Source organism: Palaemon carinicauda, unplaced genomic scaffold, assembly GCF_036898095.1.
Source record: "Palaemon carinicauda isolate YSFRI2023 unplaced genomic scaffold, ASM3689809v2 scaffold23, whole genome shotgun sequence".
NCBI classification, from domain to species: Eukaryota; Metazoa; Arthropoda; class Malacostraca; order Decapoda; family Palaemonidae; genus Palaemon; species Palaemon carinicauda.
This window is the reverse complement of record NW_027169920.1, coordinates 231,094-245,130: the sequence shown is the minus strand read 5'-3', so window position 1 is coordinate 245,130 and position 14,037 is coordinate 231,094. Positions and strand designations below refer to the sequence as shown.

Genomic DNA, 14,037 nt, shown 5'->3' with positions numbered 1-14,037 from the left:
CCCTCCTGCTCCTCACTCATCGATTCAGTCAGAGTTCTCTCTCTCAGGGAAGAGTCCTTATGTGACTCTCTCTGTCCTTTGCTCATTGAGGAAGTCCCACGAGACCACAGAGTAGTCTCGAAACCAGTGGAAGAGTTCATCCTTCAACCTACGGGTGACCGACAGAAGGTCGTTCCATCCAAACCTCCTGTACTAGAGACTTTCTTCCCTCCGAGGAAAGAGTCTAAGGATTCAAAAACTCTGCCAAAGTCCTCATTGGGGATTACAAGACCTGCGGAGTGGGTCAAGCAGTCTACATTTGACCACTTCGATAACGACCACGACCCACCCCGAGGTGATGTCTCGTGCGTGGAAGACAACGATTCGGCTGCCAGTCCTTCTTCAGAAGCTGAACAGAAAGAGTTGGAACATGGCATCCGGCAGGTTATAGCTTGCATGAGTTCACTCAATGGGTTGGCAGACCCATTGAGGGCTCCTCAGGAGGGCAAGGTCATTGTCTTGGACCACGTCTTTGGCACTCGGAAGCCCCCAAGTACAGCGAAGCCTTGCCCTGGTCTCAGGGACAGAAGAGTGCCCGGCGGAAGGTGTCTGCCCTGCTCTCCGAGTCCTCTAGCTCTCTTCGATCAGCCTCATCCTTAAAACTACTGCGACATCTGAGTGTCCAGCAGAGAAATTTTTAAGAGGTCCTTGACGAGTGTCTCCCGGCTCTTCCTCTTCACCATTCCTTAGAGGAACTTACGAAGGGGATCTCTCTGGAGAGACACTTCGGGCTTCAAGTCTACTTCTCAGCTTCAGAAATTCTGAACAAAGAGAAAGTGGTGAGGTATGCCATGCAGACTACTTTTTGGCTGGATCTATGGTTGGGATCAGTGAGAAACCTGGTGCAAACAAAGGTTTTTTCCAAAGAAGACTCCCGGAAAGCAATGGAGACTTTCTTCCTGTCGGGTATTCGGACTATTGAGTTCATTGCCCACTAAGTAGTGAAGTTGTGGGCAAACACCATATTATGGTGTAGAGATGCAATAATCGAGAGATTCCATTTCCAAGTCCCAAACTGCGAGATAGCAAAATTCCAAAACTCGTCCCTGAAGGGTTCCTCTTTGTTCAAGCTGGGGGATGTCGAGCAAGCTGCGGAGAGATGGAGGAAGTCCTACCAGGACTCCCTCCTCCATAGGACCTTGACATCCCGCCCCTACGGACTACGTTCTCTCCCGCAGACGAAACAACAGAAACCAACGCTGAACAGGACTGCGGCAACAGACAACAAGGTGTCTAAAAGCCCCTTTCCTGTCAAGTCAAACAAGGCTCCAAGTCGTTCTGTGGAGGGAAGTATCCTAGAGGAGTCAGCCGTGGCCGCAAATGCTATGTGATTCCCCTGCTTGTCCACCAGGGGGGGAATGCCTGCATTGCTGCTGGAAGAGCTGGATGCAGCTTGGGGCCGAACCCTGGATAGTCTCCGTGATTAGTTCAGGGTATCGCATCCCGTTCACTCAATCTCTCCCCCCACTGATCAAGACTCTGTCAACTAGCTCCTATGCAAAGGGATCTGCAAAGAAGCTGGGTCTTCGGGCTGAAGTCCAGACCATGTTTGAGAAGGGCACTCTCTAAAAAATTCCTCGGCGACCCCCCAGGCTTTTCCAGTCGACTCGTTTATGTGAGAAAATGCATCTGGAGGCTTGAGACCAGTCATCGACCTCTCAGCTCTGAACAAGTTTGTTAAACAAACCTCGTTCGGCCCGGACACGGTTTAGTGGTTTGCGGACTGTGGCCAGATGTAGCACGCAGACTGCCTAGTGTCTGAATGCCAACCACACTCCAACATTCACTAAACAAAGAGATGAAATGATGGAATACCCATAAATCTGGGCAAAAGGTAAACAATCAAGAGAACTGGGCACCGGGCACCACCCCTCAATTTTTTCATACTAGGCAAGGGGACCCAGCTAGAACCTCAAATTTCCCTATTATCTTTTCTTGGGTTCCCTGTCTCTCTTTGCAGTGCTATGCATGGAGTTCTAAATAAGAGCAATATGCTTTATAGGTAGCAAGTTTCCTCATTATATTTCAAGTTACTTGAACATTACAAATATTAGGAGAGAAAAAAAATGTTACTAAGAAAAACAAACTTCAGGCTGGAACGGGGAATATTATAGGTGAGGAAGTGCATTGAAATACAGTAGTATTAAAAAAAGTTTATTCAAATAATTGAGAGAGAAAAACAAATTTCATATTTGTGAAAATACAGGTCTACAAAACCAGGAGAGATAAATTTCTTTATACCGAACCTCTTTGGAATCAATCCTCTAAATATTTAATCTACATATACAAGTAGAAATAAAGACCAACATAAGTGTAAATATTTGGGCTGAATTCAAATGCAATTTGACAGGTCACTTCATTTAGGATCAAAGGGATTGTAAAACAATATTACCTATCTCTACATTGTCATTTTAACATCAGAAAGAGGCCCCTAGTCACACACACACACACACAAAAAAAAATAATTCATTCATTATAAGTCAGACAAGGGGTAAGAAGACCACAGGACTTCATGTGCACCCTAGATCTAAAGGATGCATACTTCCAGATCCCAATCCATCCGTCTTCAAAGAAGTATCTCAAAATCACACTAGACAACAAGAAATACCAGTTCAAGGTAATGTGCTTCGGTCTTTCCACGGCACCTCACGTTTTCACGATAGTGTTCACCCTAGTGTCATTTTGGGCTCACAGAATCGGCATCCGTCTCCTATGCTATCTGGAAGTGTGGCTGAGTGTGGCAGAATCGGTGGCGCCCTTTCTTCAGCACAGTTACAAACTTCTGGGACTTTGCCAAGATCTGTGAATCTTGGTTAACCTCAAGAAGTCATCTCTGCTTCCCTCTTAACGACTGGTATACTTAGGAATGATGATAGACACCAATCTTCACAAAGCCTTCCCATCACACGTTAGGGTAGTGAAGCTGAGGAAGGTTGCAAGACCTTTCCTCAGACAAGAACTCCCACCCCAAAGGTGGTTATATCTCCTTGGGCACCTATCATCCATGGCCCGTCTAGTTCTCAACGCCTGCCTGAGAGGATACGATCTCTCCAATAATGGCTAAAGTCCAACTGGGATCAGGCCTTCGATTCCCCGGACATTGCGATCTCATGGGACCAGAAGAACGGATGGACTTTGAGTAGTGGGTGGCAGACGAGAATCTACTAAAGGGTGTCGACCTTCTTGTCCCTCCCGCAGAACTTGATGCTCTTCTCAGATACATCAAAAGAAGGGGTGGGGCCCACATGCTGCACCACTCGACCTCCGGCCTGTGGTCAGAGTTTGAAAAGTACAGTACTTACCAGCACATAAATCTCTTAGAGATGAAGGTATCTCTCCACTCGATGCCACTATTCCAACAATAGCGGATTTCCTTGTGTATTTGCGTGAAGAAATGCGCTTTTCAGTCTTGGCAGTGAAAGGCTATCGCTCAGCCTTAAGTAGCCTTCAGGCTGAAAGGAATGGACATTTCCTCATCGCTAGAACTTTCTCTACTCATACGTAGTTATGAACTTACCTGCCCTCAGTCGGAAGTGAGACCTCCCCTTGGAACGTGGTTCGAGTTCTCGGGTCTCTTAAGAGACCTCCCTATAAACCATTACGCCAGGCATCAGATCGCCACCTAACCTGGAAGACGGTGTTCCTGCTAGCTTTGGCTTCGGCCAAGTGAGTCAGCGAACTTCATGGTCTCTCGTATGACATCGCCCATTCAGCTTTGTCCCTAAGTTTATTGCTAAGACTCAGAATCCTGGAGTAGCGGATCCTCTATTCGACTCCTTCCGGATTTCTAGTCTCCGTTCTGTAATAGATGACCCAGACCATCTCTTACTATGCCCAGTAAGGAGTTTGAGGCTCTACCTCAAAAGAACAGCTGCAGTCCGTCCTCGTGCCAGCTCTATTCGTCAGCACAGGAAGGACTAAGAGGAGGGTCACCAAGAACACTATCTCTGCATGGATTCATAGGGTCATTGATCTGGCATTGAATCCAGATCCTCCTCCGTCACGTCGCCCTAGAGCACATGATGTCAGGGGCGTAGCTACGTCCCTGGCCTTCAAAAGAAATTTCTCTGTGAAGCAGGTTCTGCAAGCGGGGGTGGGGAAGCATCAAACAAAGTTCACAGCCCACTACCTGCAAGACGTGACCCACAGGAGGCTCGATACGTTCTCTATCGGCCCTGTGGTGGCTGCACAGCAGCTGGTTTAAAACCTCAAGCTCCTTATTTGACAAGTAGAGAAGGTTGAGGGCAATGTTACCCAGTTTTAGTCTGCATGAATGGAAAGGTTTGACTGGCCCTTATTCTTTTCTTCATCATCCCCTCTCTTGGGGAAAGCAGCATCCTGGGTTCTCTGCATAGCTGACCTCAAACCACTTCAGGTAAACCATGCTCCCTTGTGTTCGTAGTATTAAGTTAATACTGTTACGTCCCCCATACCCTGACGAGGTGGTATTGGGAAAGTCCTAGTCTACAAGTTTCCTTCTAAAGAACTTCAGAACAACTTCCTAGGACAAGTCACACTTCTTCATACCTTCACACACAGCTTGCGTAGGCCGCAGTCCTTGCGTAACAAGGTTCTAGCGAGGTGCAGGGGCTCTTTATTTCTTGGGTGCTTATACACTCGAATAACGAGCCCCCGGGTGAAGCCAAAATGCCAGACTGGGTTGGACGTTCACCCTTCCTAATGGGTGAGTCACCCCTATTAAATAGTGTGGTTTGTATTCCAGTTACGGAACAAATGACAAATTCGTAGATAATTTGTATTTTTCCTAACTATACAAACCTTAGCTATTTAACCAAACTTGCCCGCCAGCCCTATCCCCCTTGAAATCCTTCCTCCAAGCAAAGTGAGCTCAAGCACAGGTGTGTGAGGGGCAGCCAGTAGCAAGCTACCCTCCCCTGCCCCCGGTAACCAGTGGTATGGGGTAGTTAACCCTCGTTAAATTTTAATGGCTCGTCATTTCAGCTACGCCGAAAGTAATGCCCCTATTAAATACCTAAGGTTTGTATAGTTAGGAAAAATACAAATTATCTACGAATTTGTCGTATTTCATCATTTTCCAATCTTTAGAGTAGTGATATTCCCATAATCTACCTTGGCATTCCCATCTCAAGCTTTGTCCTCTTTTTGTCTTAAAGTGTGTTTCTGATCCATACAGAATCAGTCATTGTGAGAAGTCGATTATGATTTTGGTGAATGTTGGTCCCTTGGATATAATAAATATTAGTTTTAAGAGGTTGGAATGATGATTGACTGGTTTAAGATGGTTTATATCTTTCAAGAGGTACCCTCCGTAATGGAGAACTTCATATCTTTAGCCGTTCCTTGCATATGGTTTTGGTTATGTTGATTGTTGCAACTGTTTGGTTACTTTTCTCTCTATGCCAATGTATTCAGAGAATGTTACCATCTATTTCATTATTATATCCATATAATGATGGATTAATCTTGATGTGCCTTGAAGAGGTGTTTATGAATTTAGTTATATCTTCTTGATTATCATTGTCCCATATTCTATGGTAATGTGGTAGTTGGCATAGGAATCCTAGGTAGATTGATTGAAATAGGGCTTTCGTCTATCTATCTACCATGGCACTTTCCCTGAAATTTGGGAGGAAGCTGACAAAAAAAGGAGATAAAAGGGAATTTTTTTTCATTGTTCCTTTTTGCTTGACGAGGGACTCGGCCAAGTTTGGTTGGTACTGCTAGGGTGCCACAGACCACCCTCCCCTATCTTCCCCCACAAAAGGAAGCTGCATATGCCGACTGTCCCACTGTTGCCACCTTAGTAGTCACCAAGGTGACCCGAGGTAGCAGCAGGGCCTATTGGAAGAGCGTCGCAATCGCTCGCCATTCGTTTCTATTCCTAACATGCTCTTTTGCCTCTCTCACGTCTCCTCCTGTCACCTAGGACTTTCATACAAAATTAAAAAATGATTGTAATATTTTCAGTTGAATCTATTCCTTTTTAAAAAGAATACCACTGCATGGGAATCCTAGATAAGTATTGAAATGGTTAGTGTTTCGTCTATACAGTAGTTATTTTAATGGGAATGAATTGAAGAAGAAAGAGTATGAGTGTCAAAATAACCTTAACCATTTGAAAATGGTAACCCCTTTAGATTCTGATATCACCTAAAGACTACTCGGTTTGCTTTAACTTGACCCCTTAACCTTGTTTTTTTTTAAATGTGTTACAGTGAATAAGTAATCATATTTGAAAGAATTGATGGTGTATGAAGGTAATTTGGAAGCTGACAAGAATTAGATAGAGTTTATGGTTGTGAATAAAAGCTTTTCATTGAGTTGAATTTGATGGATTATGCTGCCGATCTATTGTGCAAAGAATTGTACTATTTTTCATAAAGAAAAGAATGTGTGGTAGATAATTTTGTGAAAGTAGTGTAATATTTTGAGTTGTTTATTTACTAGGGAATTCAATTTGATGGTACTGTATATTACAATTTTTTTTATGATGTTTCAAAATTCTGGCTGCAGCATCATAATGCGTCTAGTAAATAACACATGTAAGCGAATGTAGGAAGCGGTTGTTTTGACGGTAGCCTGGAAGAGGGCCTATTTAGAGAAGGGAAGATCAAGCAAATAAGAAACTTGTTTAAGGTACCTGTATACATATTACCCTCATACAAAAAATGATTCAAAGTACTGGTACCTGTTAATAGTCTCAAATATATTTTCCTTTTATTTTTTCAATGAATTTCCACAGCACTGTATTGTAAAATGATAGGCATGTTTTCTGGTAAGAATTAGATTTTATTTTCACATTTTATTTTCACATATTTTATATGTTCAATAAAATATAATTTTTGCTTTTCTATCCTCACTTGGGTAATTTAAGGGTAATGTGTGTTTTGTCAAAATTTGTTATTTGTAATATTCCATGTATAACTTTTATATTTTAGAAAATACATATATATATATATTTTTTTTCCCCAAGAATTAGTACCTTTGTCCCTCTTCATTGAAAGTTGTGTAGCTTTGTTCAGTCTGTTTGATGTCTTATCTGTTCCAAAATCTATTAAATTTCTTGAATATTTTCTATCAGATTTGGCACCTTGCTTCCTATAATAGAGGAGAGGTTCAAGCTTAAGAAAAGGTCGTCAAAGTAGTCATGATATCGCTTTGTGAGTAATCCTCATGTTCTGACATTTGCCTTATTAACTACTTTAAAACTTAAAAAGAGGAAGACTTATGGAGTTTGCCTTTGTCTATTTGTTTGGTTTGTGCTACTGTCACCCAATCAAAAGTAATTTTTTTGCTGGAATTACTTTTAATGTTTACAATATATGTCTCTCCTTGTCTGGGTTTTTTGCTTGTTCTATAGAGGTGTACTGTTTATGAAGATTAATAATTGGGTGTGAAAAACCCCATGTAACTGCACATAAAGGAAATATGTTATTAATGGATCATTAGCCTTTTATAGAGTTTTCAGTGTTTTTACAGGGCCATTATGAATCTTTCTTTGTCAGTTCTTGACCATCATTACGCACGGCATGATATTGTATTAGTTTTCATGTTGCCGTCCCGCCTTTCAATTTGACTTCATAATGCAACTTATGAGGACATCTTACCATAACCAGGTCTTCATCTATTGACCCTTTCCTCAGGTCTTTTCCAATAACCTCCACAATTACTGTTTTGAATATATTCGCTGTCGTCCCATCCAGAACATCTCGATCTTCGAGTTCTTGGTGGTTTTTACTGCTAATTGATGCCACTTCCACAATATATGTTTGTGATTTAATCTTCACTGTATACCAGTTATGAATCTTGGCATCCTCAAGTCACATACTTATAAAATGTTTTATATTATGTAAAACCTGTAGTTCTAGTACTCCATGCAGCAAAAACATAGCCATTGACAGAAAGTGGAAGAGATTTTTCATGTAAATTGCCTTGCTTTTGGGTGCATATCCACTGGAGTGGTTCAGGAACGTTTCACTTGCCTAGATGAAGTGATTATGGCTAATATTTGCTTTTCATGAACATTCCTTTGCTTTGCTAAAAACCTGATGGCAGTTTTTAAGACCTTCATTTTATATTTCAAATCACTCAAAAAAGTTTTTGAATGGAGGCCATTATTTGCATTTTTTTTTTTACATCCCCCAGAAGGCTTTTGGGTTTTTTCTTGAAGGGTGTAGGTACTGTATACTCAAAAGTCTTAGTCTAAATGAGAATCATTAGAAATTTTAAAATAGACTATTCGAGGTGTTGAACTTTTGGGGACTGCTGTTATAGTTTGACATAGAAAAGGCAATTCCAATATCAAACGCATTACGAAGTAAAAGTGCCTACTTTTTTTCTTTTATAACCTACTTCAACTTTGTTTCCACTTCCTACCTACTTTTTTGCATTTAAGTCTAAACTTCAAGAGAAGGTCCTCAATCACAAACTTAATTTGGTCCAAGAAGCTGTTCGTAAGCTGAATTTTTTTACATTTTTGCCTTAGGGTATGCTTAACCTAAATCCCATACCTATGATTTCCAGCTACAAAAGTCAACAAATAAATAGCTTTCATATCAAATAAATATCAGGTTATTACAAATGTCATTTTACTTACTGTATTGAAGATATTGTTTTATTATAGTACAGTATTTTTATATATTCCAATGGTTCCCTTGACATTTATTCCATCTGCAGTTAGCCATCTTAATGGCCCCAACTTCCCTCCAAGTTTCCCCTGGCTAATGTGCTTTAGATTCTCATTTCAATATGTAATTTGCCACATAATCTCCATCTTACTTACATTTTAGGTTATTAAATTAATAAACTAAGTATTAATTACAGCCGATGTTTGTTATTTTCAATTTATTTCTTTTTTCGTTTTGTTTAACCGAATGTTTGTGAGTCTGTAAGTTGGCCTTTCATGATAAATCTGGCGGGGGATTTTTCATTGCTCCTCTGTACTGAATAGTGTTCTTGAATAGCCTTCCTATCCACATTACTGACCCGAGGGAATGATTGCTTCCCTGAATTTACATTCCAAAAGTTTGAGAATGTTAGTTAAGGACTTTGTGTATCAACTGGTACTCTTAACTTAATACTTCAGTTGAATATTTGTTTCTTGGTCAACACTACTTCATTTGTGGCAGTAGACTACTATAGTGTTCTGCCCTCCGGGAGGTCCTTTCATGAATTATTCCCCCTCCGTAATTCTCTGTTCATGGCCACCTCTTTTAGCTCTTGGTGCATTCTCCCTCCCTTCAGGTTATGTGGCATTGACTTTCTTCTCCTTTTTCTGGGTCTTCGTCCTTCAAATTTACCTTCCATAATGTCCCATAATGTCCTTCAGTAACCTATCTTAAAATGTTTCCTATCCCGTTTGTCTGCCTTCTGTTTAGTGTTGTGATTAGGGATTTTTCTTCTCCAACTAATCTTATTACCTCTTCATTTGTCTTGTGATCTCTCCAACTTATTTTCAGCTTTCAAAGCTGCAACACATGTTTTTTATGTTGAACAGGCTGACAGGAGTAATTTTTATCGTTTATATATGACATATCTGTTTTGGCGTTACTGTTTTTAAGATATTTTATTGCCAATTTTTTCTCATATCGTTTGTTCATTTCATTATTTCCTTTCCTCATTGGGCTATTTTCCTTATTGGAGCCCTTGGGCTTATAGCGTCTGGCTTTTCCAACTATAGCTGTAGCTTTGCTAATGATAATAATCCTTCTCCATATCCACATTTCAAATCCTTCCAGATGTTTCCTGTCTGTTGCTTTTAAATTCTATGTTTCAGACTCGTACAATGCCATGCTCCTTATGAAACTGCTTACAAATTTTTTCTTTGGTTCCTTTTTCAGTTTTCCCATTAATGTTAGTCTCTCTCCCAAAAGCTACTTTATGTCGGTGCAATTAACTGTACTAACTGTATTGAATTGCCTTTATACAAATACTGGCTACAGTCGTCAGGGACTGGAAAGTCCATGTGTGACACTTTCCCCATTACCTAAAGGTCTGTAGCTTCCACTTCTAAATAGGTATTGCTGTCTGTGAACTATTAATTTAAGCAGTTCACTGTTGGCATTACTTCAGGATCTTATCAGTCACTTTTTAGCTGTATAGTATTATACCTCAGTTCCCACATTTCTTCCATCTTGGTGTCTTCTTGTGGTGACCTATTGGAAACATCCCTGCCTGGTGATTGCCGGACTCGAGTCAAGAGTCCTGCTCAAACTTGATAGTTTCTAGTAGTGTCTGCAACCCCACCATCCTTGTGAGCTAAGGATGGGGTCTTGTGTGGGGGGGAGGGATCCTATCAGTCTACCTTCTGAGTAATCGGCAGTCGTTGCGTGGCTCTCCCTAGTCCTCTGGAGAGGGGACTTGGTTGCTTAAAATATGTATATGATGTCAGTCTTTAGGATTTTGTCCTGCTAGCTTAGGGGATTGTCCCTGTCTCTTGCCTCTGCCATTCATGACCAACTTTTTAACTTCTCAACTTTTATTAGTTCTTCAACTAGGAGGATTTCCATTGGTTACACGTGGGCACTGAAGGGCTTATAAATCTGTTCCAGTTTTTCTTCTATCTTGTCCAGACTAGCTTTTACTTCATACTTCAAGTGTAGATTTTCCCCAGTTGTATTGACTCGGCTCTTATTCCCTTGCTGCGTCCTTATAGTTTCTGGCTAACCTAACTTTTTATCTTAAAACTGTTACTTCGTTTTGCTGAATCAGGGTTTTCGCCTAGTTGTGCATGGCTTCTCAGGCCCCAGTTCCGGGTTTTATGGGCCCAATTTGTTAGTTCAATACAGTGAATCCTAATATTGACCACTGAGTTTCAGAAAGTTTTTTTTCTGTGTATTTGATTTTTTTATTTTGATACTGTAAACTATTGAAAAGCAGTTATTCATGGTAGAGAATATTCTTTATTCTTTTAGTTGCATTTCATAGTTTTTAGTGCTAAATAACTGTGTTTTCTACATACAGTATTTTGTCTTGTTTTTTTTTCTTGTGCTTCAGTTTATGATTTTACAGTTACTATTCATGAAGTTGTTCAGTTTCTGTGCTGTAGTTTTTTCACAGGTTTTTAGATTCCTCTTGTGTATGTTCCCCTATCACCTGTAAAAGTTCATTAAGTTCATTTGCGTTTGCTAATTTTTTGTTTTCTTTCACAAATTCCTTCCTGGCAGGAACCTTTGCTGAAGGATCAGTTTTCAGGGTTTGCTTAGATATATATACCTCTAAAATTTGATATTGAATTCTTTGATGACAGGTAGCATAAAACATCTTATTTCTGGACATTTGATGACATGAGATTCTGTTTCTATTGTCATTCAGTTATTCTTGGTGAAACTAATAAAATCTGCAGTAAAATAAGAGCTATCAAGTTCCAGCATCTTTAAACTGATGTGAAAATCTTTGTTTAGTGACAGTTCTTTTATTGTTACACTGTCTTTTCAATTCTCAGTGATGTAGTTTTCACAAACTTCAATCATTAAGAATGTCTAAATAGTTTTACACTACTTGCCTCCTTTTGTTGTTGTTTAAGAGATTGGTATAGTTTTTGGTAGTGGCATTTAGAGGTTGACTTTCACAGCCCTTTAGATAGCTGCCCCTTTAGGGTGTGTCTAGTTTCATGTATTTCAAATCATTCAGTTTCATTTTACCCCGAAAGGATGGATAGGACCCCAGTGACACTTGGCAGTTATGCCTCATATATTTTTTATTTTGCATACTTTTACCTCAAGCAGGGATCCTGGTGAGCCGAGGCCTCTTGTATATCTAAATATTAAAGTAACGATCAAGAAATTGGATCCGTTTCCAAATTTTTCATCCTTTTTTTATGTGCTTTGGCAAGCATTTTAGGTATTCCAATATTGCATCCTTTTGAAATCCTTTAAGCCATCCTCGAACCATTGGAAATACAATTAACTTGGAGTAAGAAGTTACAACAACGTAGCTTATATATTCATACCTTTTAAGGCTAAGTTGAAATTTCTTTTTTTTTAAGTTTGTAAAAGAAAATAATCAAACTTTTAACCATTTTTTTAAGAATGGTTTTGTAAAGGACAAACACACATTACCCTTCATTATTTTATGAATGTTAAGAAATTGCTCATATTGTAAGATATTTAATGCTTAAGAATATTGTGTAAGAAAGACACACTGTTACATTAGATCTGAATTGCCATCTCTTAATTGCTGAAAATGTTTGTTAGCATAGAGTATTTTATGATAAAATAATTGTTATATATGGAAGAGAGACAATTGTCTGTTCCTATGCGCTTGCAAACCTTTCGTACTTTAGAATGGGGACTTTTCTTCAGCAAAGCTGAATCTGCCGTTGCAATTGTTAACTCGGTAGTTAATGACAGGTTGTAAGTGCGGGTGAGTAACTCCTCTTGCTCTCCTGTCAGACATCTCTGTCTTTGACTCAGAGTACAGGCTTCATGTTGTATCCTATCCTTGGGTGTGTAATCTTTTTCTAATAGTTGTTAGTTTAAATGGTAAATATTGGCTTTATGTTAATAATGGAGCCAAGCAGGAATTGAGTGTAGGTTGGAGTCTGCATCAGTTTATGGCCAAACCAGCAATACATTAACTCGCACACTGGTAAGGGTCAGGATTGTTTTGCAATTATCCCCTTTGACCAAGTTGTAGCCCTGTTAAAGGCAGACCTATTCTTTGAATGGGAAAGTGACATCTAAGGGATTATTCTTGGCAATGCCCATGATGATGCAGAAGGGACTGTTTAGCACTTTGTGCTCATCAAGTTCACTGAAGCTACTGGATTTACATTCCTTCCTACTGGGAAAGGTGCTTCAGGAGAAAGGAAAAAAAGAATCTACCTCAGGTAGTCTTTTCACAGGTTGTAGTGTTAGGTGAACACTGCTTTTTCTTGCAAGCTGCTGTTGAGTAAAGCACTTGCAAGGAGGCCCTCAATGTCTTAAAAGGAGTGAGTAGCTAAGGGTACTTCACCCCGTTGTTCCAAACGGTGATCTCCGGAGTGCGCTCTAATCCAAGAGAACAGTTATGATGACTTCTGCTCTGTTAGAAGGCTCCTGGTCTGGTAAACCTGTGTTTCACAATGCTTGTCCCATGGAATTAGCTTCTTTTATTCTCTTGTGCCTGTGATCCTTTGTCCCATTGCTTCTTCTTCTTCTTTGTCTGCATCTTTTCCCACTTTTATGTGGGGTCGATGTTTCAGGCCAGCGTTCTCCATCTACCTCTGTCCCACACTTCATTACCGGTTAATCCCTTTGATCGAAGGTCATCCTTGATACAGTCCATCCACCTTTGCTTTGGTCTCCCTCTCCTTCTCGTCCCCTGTACCTCCATTTCCATCACTCTCCTCCCAATATACTGTTCATCGCTTCTCATGACATGACCATACCACCTCAGTCTACTTTCTTGGATCTTATCTGATAGTTTTCTAACGCCTGTGGTATCCCTAATTACCTCATTCCGTATCTTATCTCTTCTTGTCACCCCACACATCCATCTCAACATTCTCATCTCTGCCACATCCATCTTCTTCTCTTCTGTCTTCTTTATTGCCCACGTCTCCGCTCCATACATCATTGCCGGTCTCACAACTGTCCTGTGTGCTTTACCTTTCAACTTAACCCCTATTTTCCTGTTGCATAGTACTTCACACATTTTTTTCCAATTCTTCCTTCCTGCTTGTATTCTGTGGTTTATTTCTGCCCCCAGATCACCATCCTCTGCAACTGTTGATACTAAATTCTTGAAATTTTCAACTCTTTTTCAATCTCTCTCCTTGTAAACTAACTTCCCCATTCTCACCATTTTTCAGTCTCAAATACTCTTGTGTTTTTCTCTTCTACAACCTCTCGCCTAGTGCTACGCAGTATAACATCATCAGTAAAAAGCATACACCAAGGAGACTGATCTCTAATACCTTGTGTTACTACATCCATGACCAGATCAAATAGGTAAGGGCTCAATGCAGACCCCTGATGTAGTCCCCTATTTACCGGGAAACTGTCTGTTAGGCCTATACTGCTCTTAACATTTGCT

General features: G+C 40.3%; 1 long non-coding RNA gene across 2 annotated transcripts in view; it reads left to right on the top strand.

Annotated features, from left to right (window-relative positions):
• LOC137636102 (uncharacterized) overlaps positions 1 to 13,100 on the top strand; it is a 42,696-nt gene extending 29,596 nt beyond the window's left edge. Inside the window, exon 6 of one of the 2 annotated variants that reach the window (XR_011042932.1) lies at positions 7,103 to 13,100. This is a non-coding gene — a long non-coding RNA (uncharacterized lncRNA). Of the gene's footprint in view, positions 1 to 6,534 lie in introns of both variants that reach the window. The other variant, XR_011042931.1, reaches the window with a different exon arrangement.
• The last annotated feature ends 937 nt before the right edge of the window (positions 13,101 to 14,037 follow it).